The 15,553-nt window shown below is 41.5% G+C and overlaps 1 long non-coding RNA gene across 1 annotated transcript; it reads right to left on the reverse strand.

Moving 5' to 3' along the window:
• Nucleotides 1–2,865: 2,865 nt before the first annotated feature.
• Nucleotides 2,866–15,335, reverse strand: LOC141370842 (uncharacterized). The gene is made up of 3 exons (XR_012375281.1): nucleotides 15,224–15,335; nucleotides 9,330–9,555; nucleotides 2,866–3,044 (listed from the first exon to the last, which is right to left on the reverse strand). It is a non-coding gene; the product is annotated as an uncharacterized lncRNA (long non-coding RNA).
• Nucleotides 15,336–15,553: the final 218 nt, after the last annotated feature.

The raw sequence follows: 15,553 nt of genomic DNA on the forward strand, positions 1-15,553 counted from the left end.
AAACTGGTGGATAAAGGTTCTTCAGAGAAAGAGAACCAATGGGATGAATGAATAGATAAGATTAGATAGATGACAGATAGATACAAATATAAAGAGATTTATTGTAAGAATTGGCTTACGCAGTTACGGAGGCTGACAAGTCCCAAGATCTGTAGTGAGTCAGCAAGATAGAGATCCAGGAGAGTAGATTTAGTAGTTCTAGTTCGAAGGCAAGCCAAGGCCACTATGCAGACAGAAAGAATTTTCTCTAACTCTGGGGACATTCAGCCCTTTTGTTATATTCAGACTTTCAACTAACTGGATGAGGCCCACCCACATTAGGAAGGAAATATGCTTTACTCAATCTACTGATTTAAATTTCAGTCTCGTTCAAAACACTCTCACAGAAATACCCAGAATACTGTTTGACCAAATACCTGTATACCCTATGGTCCATGTCAAGTTAGACACATAAAATTTACCACCACACCTGGCCAATATATGTTAAAAGTCCCCATACTGGAACTTTTATATCTATACCTGTATATGTTTGTAACATGTATATTTATAGTATTTAAGCAATGCATTCTTCTGACCTGTTCTATAAGCTCTGCTCTTGGACTCTTGAAATACCCCCATAGATAGTTTTTTATTGAGGTAAAATTCACATAATATAAAATTAACTATTTTAAGATATAAAATGCAGTGGCATTTAGGATACTCGCAGTGTTGTACAACAATCATTTCTATTTAGTTCTGGAACATTTTCATCACCTCAGAAGGGGACCCTATACTCATTAAGCAGCCATTCCCCATTTCTCCCTCCACCTAGCCCCTGGCAGCCATTAATAATATTTTCTGTCTTTATAGATTAGCCTATTCTGGATAATTCATATAAATGGAATCATACAATATATGACCTTTTATGCCTGATATCCTTCACTTAGCGTGTTTTCAGTTTCATCCATGCAATAGCATGTATCAGTACTTCATTCCATGTTATGGCCAAAAAGTATTCTATTATATGTATATACCACATTCTGTTTATCCATTCACCCACTGATGGGCATCTGGGTTATTTCTACAATTACCCATTATGAATAATGCTACTATGAACATGGGGATACAAATATCTGTGTGAGACCCTGCTTTCAATTTTTCTGGGTCTTACCAAAGAGAAGAGGTACTGAGTCACATGGCAATTCTATATGTAACTTTTTGAAGAACTGTTTTCCCCATCATAAATGTTTATCAGGAAATTATCTATAAAGCAAAAGCACAGGAAATCAGATCAACATTTAACACACACACACACACACACACACACACACACACACACACTCAGAGGCTGTCACCTGCCATCCCACATACCCGATATTGTACGTACCACAGAGGCCTCATCAAAAGGTAAAATAATAGGATGCTCTGTTCCACAGACTCTTTCCCTCTCTCTCAAGCACATGTGATACCAAACTCAAGCTTTTGATGATAGAGGCCATGCGCTGACTTTTCCTGCTACCTAGGGTTTGGCTAAGAGCTGACTCCAGCGCTCCTCGTTGCTTCATCACATGTAATGAATGGGAGATAGATGACATCACCAGAATAATTCTGAGTGGCAGCTTTCTAGCTCTACAGAAACTCAGAAACCCGCCCAGAGGAGGTGGGGGGAAAGCAGAGGTTATTGGGGTTAAGGGTTCTGGATTGGCACATGACCTCACCTCCAGAGCTCAGCTCTGTGTCCAGGGTACACTCCACACCTGGGGCCAGACAGAGGTAGCTACGAAGAAACAGAGAGGCGTGGGTTGGGGAGTCCCTGGGAGCCTGGTGAAGCCTACAATCAGACCCCAAACTTGGCTGACTCAGGGAGCATTGCCATTATAAAAAGCATTGTTTCAGTTAAGATTTTCAAGGGATTTTCTTTCAGCAAATCTATTAGAGACAAAATGAAAATCATACAGTCTTTGAAGAAGAGGACTGGTCATATACCAAATTTTAGTCCTCATTCTTTTTCTTTTTTTTTTTTAAGATCTTTTATTTATTTATTTGAGATAGAGCGAGAGAGAGAGAAAGAGCACTAGTGGGGGGAGGGGCAGAAGGCGAGGGAGAATCAGGCTCTCCCACTGAGTAGGGAGCCCAATTCGGGGCTCGATCCCAGGACCCTGAGATCGTGACCTAAGTCAAAGGCAGACACTTAACTGACCGAGCCACCCAAGTGCCCCTTGGTCCTCTATTCTTAAGCAGCTGGGCCACAGTTGGACAAAAATCTTGACCTTTTGGATTCAGACCCCTCCATGGGTCAGCAGGCTGCAGCAGTTGGGTCTGCCCAGTACCCAGAAATCACTAATACATCCCTTCTCCTTCCTATTTCTTCATTCCTGTTGAGCTAGCTCCCTACTCCATAGACATTTTAAGAAAAGTAGTCCCTCCCTCGAATAAGATTGGTGATCCTCCATTAAGGACTAAAGAAAGTTCCATCATCTTAGATCATCTTGCTAAAATATAATAAAGAATCTTGCCCTTAATTCCCCAAATACATTTTTGTGCATCAGAAGATAAATTCTGCAATATAAATATAAATGGGGAAGATATCATTCACTCTTTTTTTACATCAGTGTAAGCTCCTACCTTTCTCAAAGAAGAAAGTACACACACAGCAGGTTTCTGGATCTCAGAAATTTACCACCAGACAAAAATAATTAGAATGAAAGTTTGATAGATTGGTTATTGAATTCAAATTCCCTTCCTCTGTCTACCAGGCACTATGTAGACTCACAGTAGAGAAGCTGGTCCTACAGGTATTATGACATCAGCCCACCCATTTCGCAGAGCCCAGCCTCCTTTTATAGGGAATGATGCAGGTAAATGCCATCGTTGAGAAGCCAAGAACTCATTGTTCTCTTCTGTTGGGCAAAGCCCAGAAGCACAGCCTAATGCTGTCCAAAGTGAAATTTCTTTCTGCCTGAGTCATCTTTCACTGGGTCCAGGAAATAAAAGAGAGCAGGAGCATTCTGTGCTGAAAACGTGGAGTGCACAGTGATGAAATCATCCGTCAGGAGGCTGTGACTCTGTGGATGAAGTGAAGGCAACCAATACCCTTATTAACATGACACAGTATAAGCAAACACAACGCAGAGGCCTGAGGCTGTTTGGGACATCCAGGTACGCATGTGAGACATAGCAATGCACCTTAAAGACCTCACCAATTCCTCCCAGGAGAGCCAAGGACAGAAAATCCTACCAGCGTGTCTGAGTTATCGCATGCCAGATCCATTTACACCACAGTCTCCTACGGTGCAATCCAGACTTTCCTCTTTCATCACATTCACTTTTTCATGAGAAGGTGACCAGTTTTATTCCTCTCAAATCTTGGGGAATCGGCAAGAACAGGTGCATCCTTGCCTGACTTCCTCCCCTTCCTCCCACAACCCAATGTCTTTGATTCCCCAGGCACCAATGCAAAACTCCAATATCTCTGGTGTGGCAGGCCACCCACGAGAAGCAGTACTGATTAAAGAAAATAGCACTCATAACAGTAGCCTCTGCCTATTGAGCACTGACTGTGCGCCAGGTTACATGCTTCGCATACATTCTGCACCAGAAGGCGACTATAAAGATGCGTTCCATGCAAATGCTGTCATAAAATTTGGCTTATAAAACTGCACCACGTGGGGCACCTGGGTGGCTCAGTCAGTTAAGTGTCCCACTCTTGATTTTGGTTCAGGTCACGATCTCAGGGTCATGAGATCGAGCCCCACATGGGGTTCCACACTCAGTGGGCAATCTGCTTGAGATCCTCTCCCTCTGCCCTTCCCCCATCCATGCACGTGGCATGCATTCTCTCGCTCTCTCTAAAATAAATAAATTAAAAATCTTAAAAAAGTTTTTCGCAACGGGTTTGCCGCCAGAACACAGGTGTCGTGAAAACCACCGCTCAACCTAAACCAAAATGGGAAAGGAAAAGACTCACATCAACATCGTCGTCATTGGACACGTAGATTTGGGCAAGTCTATCATTACTGGTCATCTGATCTACAAATGTGGTGGGATCGACAAAAGAACTATTGAAAAATTTGAGAAGGAGGCTGCTGAGGTGGGAAAGGGCTCCTTCAAGTATGCCTGGGTCTTGGATAAACTGAAAGCTGAACGTGAACGTGGTATCACCATTGATATCTCCCTGTGGAAATTCGAGACCAGCAAGTATTACGTGACCATCATTGATGCCCCAGGACACAGAGACTTTATCAAAAACATGATTACAGGCACATCTCAGGCTGACTGTGCTGTCCTGATTGTTGCTGCTGGTGTTGGTGAATTTGAAGCCGGTATCTCCAAGAATGGGCAGACCCGTGAGCATGCCCTTCTGGCTTACACACTGGGTGTAAAACAACGAATTGTTGGTGTTAACAAGATGGATTCCACTGAGCCACCCTACAGCCAGAAGAGATACGAGGAAATCGTTAAGGAAGTCAGTATCTACATTAAGAAAATTGGCTACAACCCCGACACAGTAGCATTTGTGCCAGTTTCTGGTTGGAACGGTGACAACATGCTGGAGCCAAGTGCTAACATGCCTTGGTTCAAGGGATGGAAAGTAACCCGTAAAGATGGGAATGCCAGTGGAACCACACTGCTTGAAGCTCTGAATTGCATCCTGCCACCAACTCGTCCAACTGACAAGCCCTTGCGTCTGCCTCTCCAGGACGTCTAGAAAATTGGTGGTATTGGTACTGTCCCTGTGGGCCGAGTCGAGACTGGTGTTCTTAAACCTGGGATGGTGGTCTGGTCACCTTTGCTCCAGTCAATGTTACAACTGAAGTAAAGTCTGTTGAAATGCACCATGAAGCTTTGAGTGAGGCTCTTCCTGGGGACAATGTGGGCTTCAATGTCAAGAACGTATCTGTCAAAGATGTTCGTCGTGGCAATGTGGCTGGTGACAGCAAAAATGACCCACCAATGGAAGCAGCTGGCTTCACGGCTCAGGTGATTATCCTGAACCATCCAGGCCAAATCAGTGCTGGATATGCACCTGTGCTGGATTGTCACAAGGCTCACATTGCTTGCAAGTTTGCTGAGCTGAAGGAGAAAATAGATCGTCGATCTGGAAAAAAGCTGGAAGATGGTCCCAAGTTCTTGAAATCTGGTGATGCTGCCATTGTTGATATGGTTCCTGGCAAGCCTATGTGTGTTGAGAGCTTCTCTGACTATCCTCCTCTGGGCCGTTTTGCTGTTCGTGACATGAGACAGACGGTTGCTGTGGGTGTCATCAAAGAAGTGGACAAGAAGGCAGCTGGAGCTGGCAAGGTCACCAAGTCTGCCCAGAAAGCTCAGAAGGCTAAATGAATATTATCCCCAATACCTGCCACCCCAGGCTTAATCAGTGGTGGAAGAACGGTCTCAGAACTGTTTGTGTCAATTGGCCATTTAAGTTTAATAGAAAAAGACTGGTTAATGATAACAATGCATCGTAAAACCTTCAAAAGGAAAGGAGAATGTTTTGTGGACCATGTTTTGTGTGTGTGTGGCAGTTTTAAGTTATTAATTTTTAAAATCAGTACTTTTTAATGGAAACAACTTGACCAAAAATCTGTCACAGAATTTTGAGACCCATTAAAACAAAAGTTTAATGAGAAAAAAAAAAATCTTAAAAAAAAAACCTGCACCACTTAACACCACCAACACACCATACTTAGTAAAACAGTGCTGCATTTGAAGCCTCTTGCTCACAGGTTGTCCTTCATTTGCCTGAGATGTTTAAGCAAACCTAAAAGTTCATTTATACTCACACCTTAAGGACTGAATTATAAAGGATCATTTTTGCATTCTCGGAGGAGATTCAGTTTTGGCGGGCCTGGTAAAGTCTTCATCTGGCTGGTGATCTCTCCTGTGCACTGGATATATCAGATACTATTTATTTATTTATTTGTTTATTTATTTATTTATTAGATTTTATTTATTTATTTGGGAGAGAGAGCATGAGCAGGAGGGGGAGAAGGAGAAGCAGACTCCCTGCTGAGCAGGGAGCCCAACATGGCGCTCGATCCCAGGACCCTGGGATCATGACCTGAGCCAAAGGCAGGCGCTTAATCGACTGAGACACCCAGGTGCCCCTATCAGATATTATTTAATTTATGCTTCAAAACACATTATTTTTCAGGTGAGGAATCAGAGGCTCGGGGAGATTATATGACTCAGCCCAGATCTCACCAATAATAAATGGCAGTCCATCTTCAACCCCACACATCTGGGGGCTGTCATCCCCACCAGGCTGGCTGAGCGGCTCTTCTCAGAAAGGATAAATCTAGGGCTCACTTACCCACAGCCCCAGGCTAATCCCAAAGCCACCCTTTCACAACCACCCACAAACAGCATGGAGAGGTTGAGGGATTTGTTGGGGTCTGGCCTCTCAAGGGCAGCCCTTGGTTCTCCCCAGCTAAACGCCTCTCATCTTCCAAGACCACTAATTTGAGTTGAATAGCAAAGACCAGGTAGGATCAAAACAAGCAAACTCATGCTCCACAATTAAGCACCACCAGGTGATTCTGAACAGTTAAGAAATAAAGGGAGGAACCACACTTACTGGGTAACAATTGGCAATGACCTGTGAGACGGCTTTGGCCTGCATTTCCTAATATCTCGGGGCAGAACACAGTGACTGGTGACACACAGAGAGAATCCTCCTCTGAAGGGCATTTCAGATTTTTCCAGAAGCATTTGATTAACTTGTAACTTGCTCTAAAGCACGTAGCTCAAATTAATTTTTGAACATTGAGATCAACCTTCCTTTGGATCTGTGGGCGATACTCCATATAGCACAGAACATTAGAATGGTACTTTCTTCTCAAGTCATAGGAAGACACACTCTGTCAGCTTCCAGATGGTATGTAGGACAGAAAGGGTGGCCATCAACTCTCCAGTCTCCCTAATGGTCACGAGAGAGCTGCCTCTTCCTTTTGATTTTGGAAAAATCTATTGTGAAACATTTCTGACGTACAAAACTATTGGAGAAAATAATACAATAAATTCAAGAGTATCCATCTCCCAGCTCCAAAAGTTGAACTTGAAGCAGTCTGTTTACCCCATCCCATTCCCTTTGGGCATGCCCATCATATCTTCCACATCTACACATGTCCTTATACGTTTATCTGCTAGTCTGTGTACCTAAGCAATGCTGAGTATAATTGTTACACAACTAAACATCACATAAAAAGTGTATCGATGACTTGGCTCACAGTATGTTCTCCTGAAACTCTTTTCAGTCAGCAGCTTACAAGAATTACCCGTGTTGACGCAGACTGTTCCCGTTCACTTATTGTCACCGTTGTATATGGGATTCCGCTACACAAATATACTTTGGTTTAATTCACCGTCCTCTTGTTAATACTTGTTTCTATTCTTTTACTCTTACACACGAAGCTGATGTGTACATTCTTGCAGAGCATTCTTCTATCATTCTCTGACTGGATGTATTCTTGCACATTCTATGTGTCTCCTTGGGCATCTATGTGGGATTTTCTCTAGCATCTATCCCTAGAAATGGAATCGCTGGGTCACAGAGTATGCTCACGTTCGTCTTTGCTAAAGATGGCTAAATTGCTATCCAAAGTAGTCGTACAAGTTTTTCTTTCTACATGAAAAGTATGACTCCCTGTTTCTCCATAGCCTCACCAACACTTAGTAGTTTCAAAGTTTTCAGTGTTTGCCAACCTGAAGAGTGTGAAATGGTATCTCACAGTCTTTTAATTGTGCATTTCCTGATTAGAACAGGGTTGAGTGTTTTTTATGTCCTCCTTGTGGGCTATTCGGGTATTTTCTTCTACAAATTCCCTCTTTATATCATTCCCCTATTTCCTAAATGGAATTATTTGTCTTCTTCTTCTTTTTTTTAAGATTTATTTACTTTAGAGAGAGAGCACAAGTGGGAGGGGCAGCAGGAGAGGGAGAGAGGATCTTAAGCAGACTCCACACTGAGCATGGAGCCCCATATGGGGGCTCAATCTCACAATCACTGGATCACAACCTGAGTTAAAACCAAGAGTTGGAGGCTTAACCAATTGAGCCCCGGAATTACTTGTCTTCTTATCATCAATTTTAAATGTTCTTCATTACTTGTCTTCTTATCATCAATTTTAAATGTTCTTTATATAACATGTGTCTACATATTGCAAATGTCTTTTTGTCTTCTCCCTATGGTTTTCTCCCCCCAACCAATTTTTTCTCTACTGTGTTTAAAACACAGACTTAAAAATTTCAGTCAATTAGAAGTTGAATTTATCAATCTCTATCTGTTCTCTTTGTATCTTTGAAAAAAAATTCCTGCCCTACCACAGATCACAAAGATATTTTTGTACATGTTTTTATAAAAGAATAAAAGTTTTTATTTTCATATCTTATGTCTTTATTCTCCTTTGAGTTCATTTTTCTATATGGTGTGAAGTAAAGATACATTTTATTTTTTTTCCATAGTAAATTATCAAAACAACTTGCTAAGGGACCATTCTTCTGAAGGTGATCTGCAATTCAACCTTCTTGTACATCAAGTTTCTGCATGAGCATTCATTGTTTCTGGGGTAATTGCATTGTTTCATTGGGTCTATGTATCTGGCCTTGGGCCAATATCGCACTGGCCAAATTACTGTAGTTTCAACATAAATCTCGATTTCTGGTCAAACATGATCTCTGTGCCCTAGTTCTCTTCAAAACTGCCTTCAAAAAGAGCTATTATCTGTTGGCCTTTTTCTCCTCTATGTTTTAGAATCAGCTTGTCAATTTTCATATAATCTGATATTTTATAATAATAATATTATAAGTAATATCTTTGGGAGTTTTTTTCTTTCAAATTCATACCACGTATTTCTTTTCTTTTTTTTCTTTTTTTTAGGATTTTATTTATTTATTTGACAGAAAGAGACAGCGAGAGAGGGAACACAAGCAGGGGGAGTGGGAGAGGGAGAAGCAGGCTTTCTGCTGAGCAAGGAGCCCGATGCAGGGCTCGATCCCAGGACCCTGGGATCATGACCTGAGCCGAAGGGAGACTATGATCTATAGAACAATTTTGCATAAAAACAATAATTCTGGGCACATTTTTCTGATATCTATAGGTTTCATTATTAAACACATTTGCTCTAGGTTTTTGCATGTTCCTTTTATCAAATTTACTAAATCCTTTTAAAAATTATGAATAAGTATTACATTTTATCACATGCTTTTGCTGAATCTATTAAGATGGTTATTTATTATTTTCTCTTACAATTAGTTAGTGTCATGAATTACATCAAGGGATTTCTGTTGAACCATCCTCATATAGTGAGATGAACACAGCTTGGTCACATGGACAGTAGGTTAATACCTACCTCTGTTGACTGTATGTGTGACAACCATTGGTTGTGTATCAGATGGCCATCCCCACGCCACCTCTAGAACCCTGGTATTGTCTGCTGGAGGGCCGTGAACTTCAGGAGAACTTTTTAATTAGTCCAGGTCAACCAGTGTATTTCCATTCCCTTACCACATGAAGGGAAATCTGCTCAAGGGGAAAAGGAAAAGGCTTCTGGAGAATTTCCTTTGAAATAGGAGAGTCTATTAGGAGAGAAAACCATAGGGATAAGACAAAAAGACATTTGCAATATGTAGACACATAGGAGAGTCTCTCCTAACCTTTGAACATTGGTATATATGGATATAATACCTGGAGTTGCTGCAAACTTCATGCTTCCTTACATTGATAGCTCTCTTGCTACCTTTTCACAGAAATCAACAGGCAGAGGAGAGCAGAGAAGGAAGACAGAACAAACCTGTCTCCTTGAGAATATTGCCGAGATGCTGAATGAATCCACCCCTAGAACTGCTCTACTTCTGACCTGTTTTGTTTTTTGTTTTGTTTTGTTTTTTTTTGCCAATAATAGGTACCATGATTATTTAAACCATTTTGAATGATATCTTCAGTCACCTGGGGCCAAAAGTTCTTACCAACATCCTGGTGTACGACTCTAGCATTTGGTTCAGTCATTGATTTACTTAAGCCTTTGACAAATATGTACAGAAGGCTGACGGCATGCCAGACTCTGGCTAAGGGCTAAAGAGAGGTGATTGAGCTCTGCCTTCTAGGAACTCATAGCTTGGGAATGGAAACCAGCTTATGAGCAAATAATCAAAATCCCATGTTTCACATCCAAGGGGCAAGGTAGCTCCACAGGGCTATGAGAGCTATGGGAGATGTGGAGTTTTAATTTTATCCTGGAAGAGATAGAAGAGATATCCAAAAAAGACAGCTGGCCCTTGGAAGATAATCAGGTAGACAATTAATCATGGAAAGAGAATAAAGGCATCTAAAGAGCAGAAGCTAGGGGTACGTGACCTTAAAATAACTTGAGAATAGAAGCAGGTAGGTTCAGCTACAGATGGTCTTGCAGAAATGAGATGGCAGGTTTTAAGGGACATGAAGTTTCAATTTCCCTTTTAGACAATGCGAGACGATGAGGAGTGGCCAGAGGGTGTTACAACACAGTGTTCTGTGCTGGCCTGGTTCCCTGGGGGCTAGGAAAGTCCCTTGCATGCTGGGAGCAATGCGGAACGGAAATTAGGGCTCTCTGCTACTGTTGAGCTTGAGAAATGAGACCAAAGTGGGCATCCCTGACAAAGGCTTTGCAACAAGAATGGTCAGGTGTGGCTGGAGGGGTGCTGAAGGGGCAGCAGGGAGATGTGTCAGGCACTGGTGGCAAAGCAAGGAATCTTGACATGTTTCAAATCCTCACCCACTCCATATCAGTGTGAGCTAGAGAGAACTCACACCAGCTACTAAAGGTCAATTGTGTGCAAATTTCCCCAATTCCATATTCACACCATCATGTTGTTTGCTTGAAATTGGCCACAGTGAGAGTATCTGCACCATGGAAATGAGCATATGCTTCAAATCAGTATTTTTGTTTGGGGGCCAGTGTTAAACATTTACCAACATTGCTACTGCATGGACTAGTGTGGGGCACAAATTTTCCCAAAAAGTCTGGCCTCTCCCTCACCAATCTGCTACTGTTCCCATTCCAGAGAGCTTGGCATGTTCTTGCAGCATGTATATAAATGAAGTTGGAGGGGCGCCTGGGTGGCTCAGTCGGTTAAGCGTCTGCCTTCAGCTCAGGTCATGATCCCAGGGTCCTGGGATCGAGCCCTGAGTTGGGCTCCTTGCTCGGCAGGGAGCCTGCTTCTCCCTCTCCCTCTGTCTGCCACTCACCCTATTTGTGCTCGCTCTCTGACAAATAAATAAATAAAATCTTTAAAAAAAAATGAAGTTGGAAACCAACCATCTCTTCCCAGGCACAGTAGCATAATGTGTGAGTATTGGGTGCAAAGATTTGATGATACCACTGAAAACTCAGGAGTAGCACATTACAGAGCCCTCTCTGCCCTGCCTCTGAGAATCGTTCATACTTAACACCTGGGGGAGTGTCTCTGGTGATGTAGCCCTCCTGTGACCAATGTTACAAGCATCACAAAGCTTCCCAGTCCTTTTCTACCCCAGCCTCCTCCCCCAACACTCGCCATTGGTCCTGGGATGTTCCTGCTCGAGAACATGAAGTCCTCCTTTGGCGTCTATATAGGGACCTTCTTGGGCATCCTTTCTGGCACGGAGTGAAGGGGTAATAACCTCCCCCTCCGGAAGCCTAGCATCCAGTTTCTTTATCTCTTGTTTCCAATTTCATTATTTTTTTTTCTTATTTCAGCCTTTACCTCTAGGATTGTCAAACCACCCTGTTAAAGTTCTTGACCTCCTAGATGACGTGACTTTCGAAATCACACAAAGCTGCTACCAGTTCAGTTCCTTAAAAAGAACGGGGGTTCTCTCCATTCTCATTTCTTAAATCCCCTCAAGTTCTCTTTCCCTCTAACTGTAACAGAAGAGACAGGGCGGGACTGGCCATCCTTTGGGGATCACCAGAATAAGAAACTCCAACCCACAAATAATTATGGAAGGCAGCCTGCCTACTGCAAACGTCTGGAAAAACATGAGCAGGAGCAAGAATAAAACTCCCTCTTATTCATTAGCACAAATCCTTTACCACTGAGTTGTCACAGCAATAACATCAAAACAATTAAAAGGAAAATAACCAAGGGGCGCCTGGGTGTCTCAGTCGGTTAAACAATGGACTCTTGATTTCGGCTCAGGTCATGATCTCAGGGTCATGAGGTCAAGCCCTGAGTTGGGCTCCACACTCAGCGGGGAGTCTGCTTGGGATTCTCTCTCTCCCTCTCCCTCCACCCCTCCCCCACTCTCTCTCAAATAAATAAAATATTTAAAAATAAATAAAGATTCTCTTGTCTGCTTGTGATTCTTTCCCTCTCCCTCTGCCCCTCCCCCCACTCACAGGCGTTTTAAAAAAAAAAAAAAAACACAGCCAAGTGTTAATAAAAGGGGGTTGGTCAAACAAGTTCTGATACATAATTACATTGGGATGCTATAAAGCCATTCAAAACCACGATATAGAAGAGTATTTAATGGCAAGAAAGAATGTCCACAATGCATTGCTAAATTGATAAAAGAAAGTTATGATACCCATTCTACCCCCACGTCCACATAGATACTATACAGATAAAGAAGAAGAAAAACCAGACTAATAAAGGCTACACATCAGGATGTCCAAGTGTTTATGATCACATATGATTTTTACTAACTTTATTTGTACATTGCATTTTCATAGCCCATATCACTTTCCTTTTAATTGCAGAGATGCTTATCTCCCTACCTGCTAGCCTTTCTGGAAAATCCCTTCAGTCTTGACAAACTTGCACTAAATGACCTGTCTGCCCCTGGGTGATTGCTCAAGGACAGTGAACTCATCTCTCACAAAAGTCAAGCCACAATCTTCCTGCAGATCAGCTCTGAGTTTGGAAACTTGTATGTGGGCCACTCCACGAGGACGTGGTCTATACAGCCTATTCGTTCAGCCAAGAACAAGCCCAGTTTCTTTATTTAGCCCTTGTGTATTTAGTGAGGTGCTTTCAAAGTAGGCTTTCCAGACACATTGCAAGACAGCATGGAAGAAATTCATTTTGGCTCACTTGAGAGCTGAATGCTCTGGTTGACCTGGGCCATGTAATTCGTAGTTCTGGAAAACCATTATCCCAAACCCCATTGTTTACCTTGGAATTACAGGGGAAATAAGCCTTCTGATCCCGTGAGAGTGAGGAGTTCCTTTACTAGAATTTTCTAGTTGGAACCTATATCTTTAATCTCAATTTTAATTTCAACTTGCAAAACATTGTGAGGGAAATCTTTCTAGAATCATCTCATACTTTTCTGCCTTAGTAAGCAGAGTACACAAAATCTTGTGAATGTATTTTGATGACTGCTAATGCTAATTATTTTGTTCTGCTCTAAGTGATGCTAATGTGCAGATAGCCTTACATTATACAGCCCAAAATGCTATGCCTTCCAATTCCTTTCTCTCTTCATCTCCTCCCCACCCTTAAGAAGACACTTCACACTCCCTACAGATAGAAGGTGTTAATTTCTTGTTGCCTTTACAATTCTCCATTTCTGATATTGTCTTAATTCTGACCGCAAGGATCAATTCATTAGTATCGTTTTAAAAGTATGAGTAAATACGCTCTGAGTAGAACCTTGACTTTTGTTGTTGGTTTACTCCTATGGGTTTTCATCTATACAGTATTTTCAGTCTGATCTGGTCAGAATATTTTTTTCTTTTTAATTTACTAAGGGTCTTCTGTTTGTTTGTGGTTTTGGTTATGCTCTGACTTGTTGATATATTGGAGAAATGACCTCCAAACATGAGATATTGACCTATCTTTTAAATATTGTTTTTACTGACACTTTGCTCTTGTCATCTTCACTAGTAAATAAAATTATGTTCTTCAGTGGGAAAAATTATGTGCTGTATTTTTGCATATTCTACTATTTTAAACATAGAGCAGATGCTTGATAAACAATGGTTAATTGGTGATTCACAGAATTCTATGGGTCTTACTAACTGTGCAAGCCAGAGATAAAGCCATAAAATAATAAATCAAAGACACAAAGTGCATAACACTAGGATGAAAAATCCAATTACTGGAAGAAACAATAATTACTGAAACAATGGTCTTTAAATCTTTTTGTTTGGAAACTCTCTACAAAGAACTCTGAAAAGCTACATATTCAATGGCACATTTATAATTTGACTTCTAAAATGTGTCATTATAAACCTAAAGAGTTATAAAGAATATTTATTTCACTATATTGTAAATATTGACTTTACAAAATAAAACTGTATTTTCATTTTAAGTATATCCAAAGGAATCTAAGTACCACGGTGACTGGATATTTCTAATAGCCATTTTCAAAATACAAACAAGCTCCAAAAAAGAAACCAAACACAAACAAGTTTCTCTTTAACAGATGGAAATTTTATATTCCTTTTTCTCCCTGACACATATCTGTTTTCCACTAACCTGACAGAACTTTATTTTTTCTGGGTTGGCTCATCATTACAGTTATTGAGAATACATAATTGATAGAATATCCCTCATAAAATTTTATTGGAGATGTATATTTAATGAGATACATGAGGTTTTTTCAATTTGTTCATGTATCTGTGGGTGATCATTATATATTCCTAGAATAAGATAGGATTTGACATCAGTCGTATTTCTATTTTTTATTTTGATAAACGTATATACTGAATAAATGTCATTTACATAAATGGACAGGAACAAAAGGAATACTATAATAGCAATGTAGCTTATTTTTAACAATGCCATCTGAGAAAGATGCCAAAGATCTCATCATAATCCATCCTCGAAAACTATTTGAATGATCTACCAGCTCTCTCCCCAGTGAGATCTTCTTTAATACGGCTGGAAGCAAGGATGTGTTACCTAGACATTCGCTTTCCCAACACCAGGGTTCAAAGTTCACCTGGCTCCATGCCTCAGAGCACCTCCTTGTACATCCTGAATCCATGCTGTATTGTAGGATTTGAGATGGCCTTTCTCCTGTAAAGTGGGAGGTGACTATGGACAGGGAGGGAGGAGAAGCAGCAAGACAGAGACACATTCACTGGCAGATCACTTTGAAGAAAGTACACTGGGAAGCTTGAAGCTTTAGAAAACAATTCTCAACCCCGTGGAAAGTCCACTCGAGAGAATCAATGAACTAGAAGACGTGGAGAAAGCTTTAGGGAGGAGTTCTGAGCTGAGCCTGGAGGGTGAGTGAGGTTTAGATAACCACAGAAGACATGGGGGTTACCCAACCTACCTGAGAGGCTAGGGTGACGTGTCCCGATGGAAGACACTTGAAGAGCAGTGGCAGGAAATAGCCAAGGTTAAATCCTTCAGCTGTCTCATACTTCTTCTAGATTGCACAATGATAAACAGTAGGAGCAGTTAGGGGACAAGACTCCAGATCGGGGATTTAACACTTAATTGCCTATAGAAACTAGGCAGGTAACACAACAGAGATGCTTCTATGACATAAGCTTATGATGCAAGCTGAATGTCATGGTGCATGGTGGGGACTGCTGCACACTGGAGAATACTGTCCCCTGCAAGGAGGTCAGTAACAATGCAATGGGGGACCCATGGTGCC

Source organism: Callorhinus ursinus, unplaced genomic scaffold, assembly GCF_003265705.2.
Source record: "Callorhinus ursinus isolate GAN/ISIS: 27379988/994484 unplaced genomic scaffold, GSC_fseal_2.0 scaffold47, whole genome shotgun sequence".
In the NCBI taxonomy this organism is placed as follows: domain Eukaryota; kingdom Metazoa; phylum Chordata; class Mammalia; order Carnivora; family Otariidae; genus Callorhinus; species Callorhinus ursinus.